Source organism: Neophocaena asiaeorientalis, unplaced genomic scaffold (assembly GCF_003031525.2).
Source record: "Neophocaena asiaeorientalis asiaeorientalis breed wild unplaced genomic scaffold, Neophocaena_asiaeorientalis_V1.1 scaffold249, whole genome shotgun sequence".
Taxonomy (NCBI): Eukaryota; Metazoa; Chordata; class Mammalia; order Artiodactyla; family Phocoenidae; genus Neophocaena; species Neophocaena asiaeorientalis.
In genome coordinates, this window is record NW_020172625.1 from 1,673,909 (window position 1) to 1,688,119 (window position 14,211).

Sequence of the window (14,211 nt, forward strand, 5' to 3'; positions counted from 1 at the left end):
TCGGTCCTCCTGGAGTTTTTATCTCTCAGACTTGTTCACGCTGAGCCTCCAGGAATCCGTCAATCACATCTTTGGTTTTTCTACCCCAGTATTGGTTCCCAGAGAAGTTTCTCGTCTTTGGGTTTTTGCTCCCGTAAGTTGTGGTTCTCTGTATTTGCCTGTATGTCTCTTCAATCTGGGGGGCTATGGTTCGCTCTGTGACTTCTCTGACAAATCTAAGAAGTGTTGGTGATTTTTCAGTTAGTTCAGTTTTTTACTTGTTGTTAGGATGGAGAGGACTTCTAAACTCCTAACATGCTGGACCAGAACCCGAAGTCCACAATCTACTTTTTAAGCTAGAGCATTAGCACAGAATTAATATCTCTTGTGGAAAAGACTCACTTATCCTAAGTTTAACAATTCCTTCAGTTTCCACAGTAGAGTTTTTTCTCTTACAATAATCTTAAATTTAATATATTTTTAAATGAAAGTATGTTTAGTGTTAACTGTTAATGAAATTGTTCTTTTCCACTTAAACATTCATTTATCTTTCTATTTCAATTTGCATGTGAAAATGTGGATGAATGATGCATCTATTTCTGGAGGGTGGCATTTTCAGCAATTTCTTGCTTTCTTTTTTTCTATTTTGCTTATTTTTAAAACTTATGTGTGTATTGATTTTATAAAAACAATAAATGCTTCCAAAAGAACTACCTCAATAGGTTAGATTTGTGGGTCCTTAAGATGAAGCCTAACAAGGACAAATGTAAATTTCTGCTTTTAGTTGTAAAGAATTTTAGAACTAGCTCATAAATGGCACTCTCAAAACCAAGCAAAGGTTTCCATTTCCACGCTCAGTGTCAGCTTTTCATCAATAACATCCTACCAGCAAAGAACACTTGCAAGGTCCTTGACTAGAGCCCTGAAACTTCCATAAAAGTGGAAAGCAGTTTACATGTATAATTCTATTCTTTTCAAAATTACAAGTGTTGTAAGTAGTGCTGTAATTGCAAAACTATATTTTTATTTCAAACCTCTAGACAAGAATAAAAATAGTACAATGAATAGCCACGCATTTGCCACTTGTCAATCTTAGCATTATGACTTTTTTGTTTAGATCTTTGTTTCTTCAAAAGTTAAATATTATGGATACAATTGCAAACTCTTGCGAGCCTCTCCTTGAACCCATCCATCTATCCTGATCTCCAGAATTAGATCATATTTGTTATGCCCCAGCTAAATTTTGGTAGAAATCACATTCAAATAGTGATTGAGTGATTTTTTTGAACTTCCCAGGATACACTGAAATTGTTTGATCCCTTCCCACTCCCGGTAAAATATTTAGCCAATATACTTGCAGTCTGTGACATACGGCAGTATCTGTTGTAAACACTGAGAATACCAGAGAGATTAATACCTGAGTTCAACCTTGAAAAACTCAACTGTCGATTTTCATTAAAATTCAAAATCCCCCATTAAGTATTAATAACATTTGTTCCTGTTTTGCAGTTTGTACAAAAACAATGAATTTCATTTGAGGAGGAAAAGAGCTGGAACCTATTTGCAGGTTTTAACAGTTCTATAAGACTACATCGCTTTTAGTTCTATACGTGGAAATCCCACTCACAGAAAAAAAAGCAGGTGATAACATCTGTCCTGTTTAATAATATATGAAAAATAAAACTGGGCAGAAATGATAATCTTAAGGCACTAAGCCACAAGTGACCTGAACAAGTTAGAAATTTGTCTTCAGTTTAGAAGGGCACTGTCTCAGTCCTAATGACTTATCAATTACTTTTTTTTTTTTTACATCTTTATTGGAGTATAATTGCTTTACAATGGTGTGTTAGTTTCTGCTTTATAACAAAGTGAATCAGTTATACATATACATATGTTCCCATATCTCTTTCCTCTTGTGTCTGCCTCCCTCCCACCCTTATCAATTACTTTTAAACCAAGGGAATCTAAGAGATTTAGAGGGTCGTGCATACACGATAGGGCCAAATAATCAATAATCTGTCTTGCCTTGATTAGAGTCCCACTGGTGCCTATTAAACCTGAAAGCTGAAAGTTAAAGAGAGTACTAAGGAAGATCAAGTTGTCTCTGTGGTTTAAAACATCATCCAACCAAAGAACATCAGGTGAGTGAAGGCAATCCATTCCATGATGTAATAAATGAGTGACCGGGGGAGGCTGAGCGCAATTCAAAGCAGCAGACATTTAGAGATGGAGAAAAAGAACGAGAGCCTGACTCTACCCATAAGAAAGATGAGGAATACCTGGGGACAAAATGCTGAGGTTCTGAGTTACAGGAGACTGGCTTATAGATAAATCAGAGAAGAAAGATGAATAATGAGAGCTCTGTAACTTGTATTTATGCGCTGTCTTTCTCTTAAAAGTTCATAGTACTTTATGGGTAACATCTAATTAAACTTTACAACATGCCTGGAAGTGAGGAATCAAGTGTTATTGCCCCCGTTTAACAGATAGGAAACCGCTTTACTCTGGGCCTCAGCTCACATTGTTAGTGGCATATCGGAGAGAAGGCTTTAAATCTGTCTTCTGTATCAGTGCTGTATCCATTGTACTTTCTTACTGAGAACATCAAGAATTCAAATGGTGTTGTGAGATATTAAGAACAGTACAAGAAATCTGAATGAATCATTATTTCCATTTACTAAATGTTCCTCCCCAAATGGACGGCTTCTCTTTCCACGTGAGAAACACTCTAAGTCTAAAAATAACCATGCGATGTCGAAAAAGAATCCCCATTTACAGAAGGGGAAATTGAGGCTCGGGGAGTATAAGCCATCACCCGCTTTCACCCTGTACATGGCAGAGTCACGATCTAAACCAGCCCTTCTCAACGCTAAAACTCAAGCTGTCTTAATACAGTACAAGGTGTGATTTCTACCTTCTGTACCTAAGTCTGAACACATTGGACTGGGCTGGGATGCACAGATAAACGTCCTCTTTCACATCCTTAGAAAGTGCCTCATTAACTGGCCTTTGAGTGTCTCTCCAGCCAGGGATCTGAATACATCCCCCATCAATGAAACTGGATAACTTTCAGTTCTCCATTGTACTAAAAGTGTAGCTTCCGCACTCTAAAAAAATGAGTCTTCTTTTCTCTCTAACACCCCACTCACCCTTTTATCTGCTAAATGGCTCATTATCCCCAGGTCTCAGCTTAGGTGTCGCTTCATGGAAATATTCTTTAACTCCCAAGATTAGACTAGAGACGTCTTGTGTTTCCATCAAGCCTTGGACCACCATCATCACAGTACTTTTCATCCTGTACTTCTAATTGTTTTTCACTTGTAAACTCCACATCAGAGGGACCATTTCTCTTTTGTCAACAACTGAAGCCTTAGAACGTGGTGCAGTGCTTGGCAATAGTAGGTGTTTAATAACTTCGTGTTAAACGAATGGACCCTGAGTCTTCAATTATTTACATTATTCACCCCCCAATCTGCCCCGGACTTTCACCTCCTTTCCCGTCATCAGCCAGGGACTGTCAGACCTTGGTCAAGAATATGGCCTTGATTATCTTCTCTCTTTGAGCCTGAAAAGTTTGGGGATAGTCTTAGCTTCTCCCAATTGAAAAACAGAGACAGTAGCTATCTCGACACTGCTGCCACGCCCTCAAAGGACATCTAGATTGTCTGTGTCCCTTGTGCCTGCATTTCTTGGATCCCTGGTTAGATCACTTTCACCTCCAGCTCTGATCCACCCCCACCCTGAATACTTAAGTGAACCTGCCCAAAGCCACCACTCCGGTTGGCTGAATGGCTCCTGATCAGTCTGGTTCACATTCTTCTTGATTTGTTTTCAGACATTCATTCATATGACTCCTTGGGAAACACACTCACTCTATTCCACTGCTCATTAAACCTCCCGCTCCCATCAGACCCCATGAAGACCTCCATGTTACCCGGAATGGCTGTGATTGACCTTTGACGGTTGCTTCCATCCTTCCCCTCACTCTACTCCCAGGCTGTTGTTCCTGCCCTAATTTTACTGTTGCCTCTGGCTACCTACTAAAGACTCTTTCTATGAAATCTCCTTGTTACTAAAGACCCCAGCTGCTACCAACCACTCTGTCTTCCTCCTGAATACACCCCATTTAAGCAGGTTCCTCTTTGCTCTTGATATCCACTGGTGGGGAATTAATCCAACTTCAACTTGGCAGTCAAGGCTGACAGCACCCTTTGGATAAAAAGCTTGAACGGAACGTGCAACAAACAACATTACCATGGCTGGTTTTAGTTAATTAGTTAATTAGGTGCGGTCCAGGGTGAAGAGAACAGACTGGACAGTGGATCGTGGCCCTCTTTCTTGCCTGTTCTTACTGTCATTTCTGAACAACCAATACTAACTAACATTTTCATTTGGAGGAAAAGAAAACCCCCAAGAACTCAGCAGCCACAGTCTTAATAAAGTACATTTAACGACATGGAGTTTTCACATAATGTACTAGCATTATTCATAAGGGGAGAAAGACTACAAAAGCAGTGGTGAAAGGGAATAAATATTTTAAAAGAAGCTTTTCCCAACATATAAAGTAAAATCATGAATGTTAAAACATTTTATTGTCTATCCTTTTTTGTAAATTTTAGAGATGGCATTATCCCCTTTTAGTACCTGTATTAATCCATTCCTTCAACAGTAATTTACTGAGTCCTACTATGCATTTAGAATATCTTTAATGCTATATAAATAGAAAACCCTTAAAAAAAAAGTGAGTGAATCCAAACATTTATACAGCTTTCCTTTGCAGAGCAAAACGCTAATCTAAATTGTCAAATGGCTGCAAGTTATACTGTTTTTATATTTCACTCCAATTCATCTATTCTCTTTTGCCCAAGTTGCCACATCCTTCATAATTACCTACAACATTCCTTTCTTCTTCTTTTTTAATTAACATCTTTATTGGAGTATAATTGCTTTACAATGGTGTGTTATTTTCTGCCGTACAATAAAGTGAATCAGCTATATGTATACATATATCCCCATATCCCCTCCCTTTTGAGCCCTCCCTCCCTATCCCGCCCCTCTAGGTTGTCACAAAGCATCCAGCTGATCTCCCTGTGCTATGCAACAGCTTCCCACTAGCTATCTACTTTATGTTTGGTAATGTATATATGTCAATGCTCCTCTCTCACTTCGTCCCAGCTTCTCCCTCACTGCCCCGTGTCCTCAAGTCTGTTCTCTACTTTTGCATCTTTATTCCTGCCCTGCCACTAGGTTCGTCAGTACCATTTTTTAAGATTCCATATACGTGCATTAGCATATGGTATTTGTTTTCCTCCTTCTGACTTACTTTACTCTGTATGACAGACTGTAGGTCCATCCACCTCACTAAAAATAACTCAACTTCGTTCCTTTTTATGGCACATTGTATATATGTGCCTTTTCTTCCATTCCTTATCACACCTCTGCAGGACACTAACACAAGTCACAAAGGATTTGTTTTGATGTCAGAAGTCATTCTTCTGAGAGTTTGGATGGAGAGGGGATACAAGCATTCTTTCAGTGTATGGGGGAGACAATTCCTTTTAGACATTCCAGAATCAAGAGTTCTCAACAGAAGCATGGACCTAATCAAGAGTTCTTAACAGAAGCATGGACCAGCTTCAAAACTGCTGCGTGCAAAACAACAGCATCCTAAAAACGGGAGGAGTTGAGTTTTGTGTTACAAAGTGCTGAAGCATTCAGAAAGGACTCAGAATTAGACCACCTCTGCGGAGCTCAGACACAGACAGGATGGCTTTTTCTCTACATTTGATTTGTCAGAAACCAAATCTAGGGAGATTTTATAGCCTTTTAGTACTCATAAGTCCTTTCATTCTGTCCCTGTTTTATAGCCCTCCTCACTGAGACCATCATGCACAGGGGATGTACTGCCAAGATGCCTGAGCTCATCTGTTCTGTGTGTGTCTGTTGATAGGAATCCATTTGGGTGTCAGCTGCCACTTCTGCGTGGAGGAGAAGTGGTGACATTAGGAGATCAGGCAACATGAGGTGGTGAGAAGAGACAGACTTCAGAGCCCGAAGACCTGGGACCAAACCTAGGTAACCTTCACCTGCCACTGATTACATCATTTTTATGACACTTGATTTCCTCTTTTGCAAAATGGGGAGATAATACCATGCATCTCACAGCTTGCTATGGGGGCCGAATGAGGCAACACACGCTCTTGCCAGCTGTGCCCCTCCAGGTTTGATTCTGTAAAAGGGAGCTAGTAATAGTATCTACTTCACAGGGTTATCGTGAGCATTAAGTAAGTTATTACGTAAAGTACTTAGAATAACAACCGGGGTGCATGTTACAGGCCCCCATAAATACTATTGTAATTGTGAGTAGTAGCAGATATGTAGTCTGTAACGTGAGGTCTGCCACATGGAAGATGTCAACGTACATTAGCATCAGCCTACTCCCCCCTCTATTTGGGGTAAGGACTTTTATTTTCCGTGGGATTTAAAAAAACTTACATGGCGCCTAGTACATTGCAGACCTTACGTTTTCTCCCCATGCAGCGACCTGACCGATTTAGAAAGGGCAGTGAGTTCCAGTTTGGTCCATGGCACCTGCTGCTCACTGAACCAGCCTCTCTGAGTCAGAACATTCATTGACCCCCCGATTACTCAAGCATCTTTTTGCTTTGATTCAGTAGCTGTGGTTTTTGCTATTTATGGGCTGTTGACAGTGGATTGAACTTTCACATAAGCTATACAGACAATCATCTCCACAGTGGGGACCACAAAGTACTGAATGTCTAAAAATATCTCCTCAAGCTCTGCCAAACTGGCCAAAATTCTCAGCATTAGAGCCACAGCACTGGGGTAACAAGAATGTACATTAGCTGGAAAAGGACGGAGAGTCAGGGCTCATAAACACATGTACAACGTTCTAAAATTTCTCTCTTAGAGAAGGCGGCTGTCACTTGGTCCCTAGGGAATGGAACACAGGACAGCCAAATTTCGATAGGAAGTAGAGGTCCACGGATGAGGGAGGGCAGACGTGGGTGGAATACTGGATTGCTGTGGGAGGCCCACTGGCGATGGGGACCATCGGAGAGAAGTGGGAAGGCATCACCAAAGCCAGCTTTTGAAGCCTCTCTCTGCCTTGGTTTGGCCCTAGCTATAAATCAGTAAATTGTACACAGAGTCTATTCAGTTTGGACAGGCTGACATGCAATTCTACATCCTAGTTTCCACAAGTGAACACAGAAAACGTAACCAATCCTGACAGACCCAGATCCTCTCTCTCCTAGTTTCACCCCACATACTTCTCTGCTGTCTCTTCAATGGTTTTTACGAATCCCACATCTACTCTTCTTGGAAAGAGGCCAGGAAAAGCAAAAGAAAGGAAGAAAATGAGGTTCCTCAAATTGGCCTGGATGGTTGGGTCTCCTCACCTCCTTCTATCCCTCTGTCTCTGTAAGAGTTGAGTCTGAATGTCGGAGACTCTGCTTGGGCTAGACTTAAGCAAAGGCAATGTAGGTGGCTGTCTAACATCCAACCTTTAGGTTCTACTCACATTTACTGGGCTTTGACCATCTTCCAGGTACTGGGTGGTGTATTCTCACAAACCTCTTTCGTTTCATCCTCACAAGAGGCCCCGGGGCTGCAGGAAGTGAACTGCCTCCGCCATGGTTATACAGCTACTATGCGAAGGTTCCAGGTCGGCCTGACCACAAAGGCTCTGACCTTCCCTTAAAAGTGGCAGGTGTGGGGAATGAATCTCAGGGAGGAGCTGAGGGTTGGAAGAAAGTGAAAATGGAAAAGTTGTTGTGTGGGCTATAATACACTGAAAATGAGACACTAAGTAATGAAGGCTTGGTTGAAGTTAGATTAGCGAAGTTTCTTGACTTCTCTGTAATTCTTTTGCTCAGTAGTAGAAATGGAGAAAATGGTGAATGACCAAGGACTGAGCATTTGTATAGAAATATGAGGTCAAGATGAGATTCATAAGCAAAGAAAACTGGCAATTTTCAAGGAATTGGACATTCTTTAAGTTTGAGAGAGTGAACAAGATAGAAATTAAGGAGGTGGTGGCTAGAGAAATAGAGAGAATTTTGAGTGGATACTGGACTCCAGGTGTGGCTTCATCAGAGAGCAACTTTAGTGGCACAGAGATCACAGTAACTAGATTTCAGAAAGAGGACAAACTGAGAGATCAGAATGTTGGGGGGGATTGCCCATGTAGATATATTGAAATTGATGAGAATTACAAGCAAAGAAGAAAAACAAGTCAGAAGCTGAAGACGTTGCCTATATTTCTATCACATATTTCACTAGCTCTAAGGAATATATATCATTTTCTTCAAGAAAAGCAGGAAGCATATAGCAGTTTATTTAATGTCGGAATCCTGCATTGCCGATTATTTAGGCTTATGTGATAACTACAGGCAAACTAATCCCATCGGATATTTACATAGTGTTCATGTAACTGAGGTGAACAAAGGGTGGCATTATTTAGGCCATTTGTATCTAAACCTCTTTGGTAATGTCTTAGTTATCTACTATAAACTAAAGCTGTTCACATATATCATGTAACTCTTGAGACTTGGAGTTAATGAATAGGTATTGTCTTTATCTTTTTACCCCTTACTAGGAACTAAGTGGACCTTGTTTCTTTCATCACAATTAAACTACAGATTTAAAGCTGCTCACTTGAATATGCATGCAAATGTTTTATTTGTAGTATGCTCATAATTATTTTTCAAATCTACGCCTAAAGCCTAGAAGGAGTTACATAAAAATATTAATGAAGTCGGTGAGGATGGTAGACTATTACATACATTTTATTTTTCTTTAACGACTTTCAGATCTTTTAAAAACATTTTGCATAATGGCAGTGCGCTATTTTTTATAAAAAGAATAAACCAACAGCATTTATACATGATATATAGTAAATGTATAAATAAAATACTTTGATTTCCATCCAGATTCATTACACCTTACAAAGGACATTATCAAGAATTAAGATACTGTTCAAAGAAAAGGAATCAGAACATATTTAGAGCACTTGCTGGATTAATAACTACTCCTTCAGGGTGAGATCACGTATGGGAAAAGTAGCCAATAAATCTCGTCACTTGGTACATGGTGTCTCATTTGGAAACAGAAATGTTTGGAAATGACGTACCCTTGCAAGCAGATGAATGAGCTGAGATGTACCTCTTGTCCGACGATGAAGCATCATCACCCTCAACTGGGCTCTGATTCAATATGCTAACTTAGATAATTAGCGCTGTATCCCAAACTATGTTATGGGTTGAATTGTGTTCCCCCCAAAAGATACATCGACCTAATCCTTGGTACCTGAGGCTGTGACCTTATTATCTTTGCAGATGCAATCAAGTCAAGATGAAGTCATCAGAATGAGCCCTAATCCAATATGATTGGTGTCTTTATTAGAAGAGGAGAAGAGATAGAGAGATACAGACACAGGAGGAGAGAATGCCTTGTGATGGAGGCAGAGATCAAAGTGCTGCAGCTACAAGCTAAGGAACCCCAAGGATGCTGGCAAACAACCAGGAGCTGGGAAGAGATCAGGGAAGATTCTCCCCTCTAGGTTTCAGAGGGACCATTGCCCTACCAATGCCTTGATTTTGAACTTCTAGACTCCAGAACTGTGAGACAATACATTTCTGTTGTTTTAAGCCACCCAGCCTATGGTAGGTACATTGTTATGTCAGCCCTAGGAAATTAATACATCATGAAATTACAATGGCTTATTTAGAACCCCAGATATTTATTTGGTAACATTATTTTATATCTCTGCTCAAAACTTTGATGCTTGCAAAGGTGTAGAAAGGAAAAGGGTTTAAATGAGCCAGGAGTCTGCTAAAGATATTAATAGTGTTGCTGCAAGTTTCTATGTAGATTTAAATATTCAAAGTAAAATAGGGTTAATACAAACTCTAGGCACAAAGGGCAGTCAACCAAGGAGAGGTATTGAATGGAAGAAAACTCAATTAAAATCAAGGGATGGGTAAATCATGTTTGATATGGATGGAAAAGGTCAAGTTCTGAGCAAAAGGAAACTAAGATAATCTGGAGAAACACCTCAGAGACTAGGTAGGGAAGAGTTTCATCACAGGTAGCTGTCATGGTGCCAAAGAACTTCAAGTGACTACTGAGACCAAGATGGCAGTTTCCATTTCTAGTTCCACCTCCAGCATGTTTTTCTTCAGTGGTAGGTTGCTGCCAGGAGCACTGTGTAGAGCAGCATTCTAAGGCTGATTTTAGGTATGGAAGGAAAGAGTGCTGAGATCGATTGTTAATGTCTGTCTTGGATCTGGTTGGGGCAAATGATGGTCAAAGGGATACCATATATTTAACTCTGTTAGGAGTTACGTTAGCAGCTAAATGATCACAGAGCATTTTATACAGACAAACATATAGACACTGTTACATAGACAAGCTCTTGGTAGAACTTGGAACCCTTCAAGCCTGGGCTGTTTTCACAACTATATTATAATAAGGAAGAGAAATAGTTAAACATCATCTCTTGAGAGGATTAAAGGAAATGAAAAATTTAAAGATAACTCCTTAGGGTTGCCCTGATATTCGAGCTTATTTAGATTCTGCTCATTTTTTAAAAAATGAAAGGTAATAAACTAGTGCTAATAACTGTTGACATTTGCTATTTTAATAGCTATGTTGGTTTTTTCTTTTTTCTTTTTTTTTTTCCAGGAACAACCACATAAATGGAAGAGCTTGCTAAATCCTTTTGGATGTAGTTAACCATGAATATGGGAAACCAGATTATATGCAGGACAAGGCTGGGGTTTGTTTACAACATATACATAGTAGCAGTACGTCCAGATTTTGATTATGATATTGAGGAGGAAATAAAATAGTCTTTTGACTGGTGCCTTGTAAATCAGAGCTCCAAGATGGAAGACTGAATGAGAATGAATTCCAAAATGTCAACCCCGCAGGAGTTAAGGAAGCAGCTTATAGATCTCTTAGCGGGAGCAGGCACACAGCCTCCTATTTCTTGGCACCCTGAGTAGAGGCTTGTTTGTGCCAGGGTCTGGCGGGAGCTCTGTGGCTGTACTCTCAGGGTGGGACCCTTCCTACCTCCCCCTCCACTCCACTGTCGTCCTTTTTATGGTTCAAGCTTGGGAGCAGCTTTATCAGTGGGGGATCAAAAAGACTGTTTGGTTGCTAAACAGACTTAGCTTAAGGGACAGGTGTTTATAGTAATGAATGGAAAAACCAGTTACCCAGTCCATGAAGACAATGAGAGATGTGTGACGTTTCAACATCTCCTATTACAGGGAAGGCATCCCTAGTCTTAACCCGCCATTGCCAGGCAACCCAGAAAGCTTGTGGGGACCTTTCTGGAGTTTATGGAAGACTGTGTTTCTGTTAAAAGACATAGGCCCTTTTCTACCTAGCTTCTCTCTGTGGGAGGATTATAATTTCTGCCCCATTGGTGTGTCACTTGGCACTGTGACTTGCTTTGGCCAATGGTACATGTGTGAAAGTGACATGTGACACCTCTGAGCAGAGACTCTAAGAGCCATTGTTGGTTCTGCCAGCCCTCTTTCTCCTCTGCCTTGAGACTGGCATGTCCCAGGTAGGGGCATCTCCTTCAGACTTTGTTCCCAGACAAGGAAGGCATGGAGTAGGGCTGCAGACAACATGTAACGTGAGTGTGTGAAAAATTAACCTCTGTTTAAGTAAGCTGTTGAACTGATGGGTTTGTTTCTTACTGCAGCACAACCTAGCAAAAGCTGGTTGTTGCAACACCACTCCAAAAAGCTGCACACCAATTAAGGTAGTTATGGACTATCTCCAGCAGTAGAAGGCAATAGCAGGACCTGTGGTAGAACCAAAGGGCTAGAAGTCTATAGATGAAAATTAGGCTCCAAACTGGTGATTCAAAGGATGAATACATTCAGATAGCAATCCTCAAAGCAGGAAAGAAGCCAATGAAGGGACAGTTACATGTAGGGCATAATTGATAATGTTATTAATAAAAGATCAATACTGGTCTATCAGAGAAAGAGAGAAAGAAACACAGAGGAAGAGAGAATGGCTGTGTAAGTGGGTCCCAGAAGAATTTAAGATGGCTTGGCCTAGCATTGGCTTGTCTTCCAAAGAGACTGGAGTTTAAGCATCTAATCATCAAATTAGGTGATGAACGGGACAGGGATCCCACTTAAAGAATGAAGGAATCCAGTTATTGGGAGGTTATAATGGGAAGTGGGGCAAGGAAGAAACGCCATAGAAAGGAAGCATGAGAAGGGAACTGATTTACAGGAGAAATGGGGTTCAGGGAAGTATTTGGCTAGTGAGAAACAAGGCAGGACTTAATCATAAGGAGCAGACTGAGACCCCAATTTCTGAGCAACTTGGATTTTGAGGTTAGAGCAGAACTGGGAATAAACTGCATCAATAGTAAAGCAGTACCAGCTTTATATTTTCCCTCCAGGAAACCACATGGAGTCCGGAGGAGTCAGGACCTCAGAGAGAGTGTAGGTGGATCTATCTGTGTAGGTGCTTCTATCTGTGTAGGTTATAGGGTGGGACAACCACGCTCTGATGTTGGGAGATAAGATAAAGGAGCAGACCAACAATTACCTCCATCTTTTAAGAGATGTAATGTGTCACACTAGGCCAAAAAATCATTTCCTGTTTCCTTAGCCTTAGACAAACTTCCCGAAGCTATGGGAATTCTGAATGTAAGATTCAAAATGACTGGTGGATAGGACAGTTTTTCCTTTAGTCTACAAATTTCTAGCATCAAATGATGTGGCCTGATGTGCCCCCATCAAATGAATGATCAGAGCTTTTCATAACCTACGATTTTTCTTTCTTTGTATTTCAATATCAGTGGAGCTTTACTACTGGGTTAGTCTGAGTTAAAACTGCATTTAACCTCTTACCGGAAGGATCAATCACATTTACAGAAAACGGTGTGGCAGAGACTGATATCTGTCCCAGTATCCATTCTTCCCTTCATCTCACTGTTCATTCAAATTTCTAATATTTTCTAGGCATACAGCCACCTAGAACAAAGGCTATATTTCCCACCCTTTCTTAGGGCTTGATGTGGGTACATGGCTAAATTCTGGCCAACAGGATGCATGCAGGTGGAAGGTATGCCAGTTCCTAGGAAGAAAGGGACATTCCCCCCCATCTCCCCTTTCCCCTCCCCACTATTTGCTGGCTGGACTGGGACAAGGGGATGAGCCATCTTAGACCATGCAGTTGAAGGTAACACTCTAGGGATGGCAAAGAAAGAAGACTGAATAGCTGAATCCATAGCCCAGTTAATATTAATATAAGTGGTAAACCAATATTTTAGAGACTCTCCAGGAGAAGGTTGAAGCATGCTACTGTATGAGTTTCAAAGTTAGAACTGACTTAGGAAGAGGTATATCCCAAGGGAAGGAGACACAGCTGGGGATTTAGTCTTCTCTATCCCTGACGAGTGGACAGAGGAAGGAGGTTAGAGTGGAGAAAGAGAGTGTTTTCTCCTATTCACTTCTTTTCTGCTATGACCACTCCATTCTTGAGCATCACTACAGAGTTGTTATTTACATTTGTAGGGGGTCTAGACTATGAATTTTATTATCAAACTTCCCATTTCTTTTCATTGGCTGGAGCCTGAGGTGCTCACCCAAACTTGCCCACTTCTTTGTTACCACTGCCCTCATCACAAGAAAAAAATTATTGACCCAACACATGCAGCTCTGCTTCTTTCCCTCTTCTTCTCCTAGTTGACTCTAATTACTCATCACAATTTAGCTTCATTTTCCACAAGGAAGCCTTCACTGATTAAGCCTAGACCCCTGCTATACGCTCTCATAGTAAACCCTACTTCCCTTATCATAGCACTAATCACATTTTATTTAAAATAGCTTGATCCTCAAAGGGGTGACACACTCCATGGAGCGCAGACTGGGTCTATCTTGCTCTCCGTTGAATTCCTAATACCTAGTGTAGTACTTGCACACTGTGTACACTGGCTGAACGAATGATTGGACAAATCAGATGGCTGGCTGTAAAGTAGATAAGGGCTAATATCCTGTAGGTTCTGCCTGGTAGTCAATGTTATTATGATACATCTTAGCTCCCTGAGGCACTTTCCTATCATACTCTACCTAGGAATGATCTACAGAAAATAGCCTCTGAGCCCACCTTCCCTTCCACCTTCTTAACAGAAACCTTAACCTGTCTCCTGTCCCACTCCTTTAGTTACTT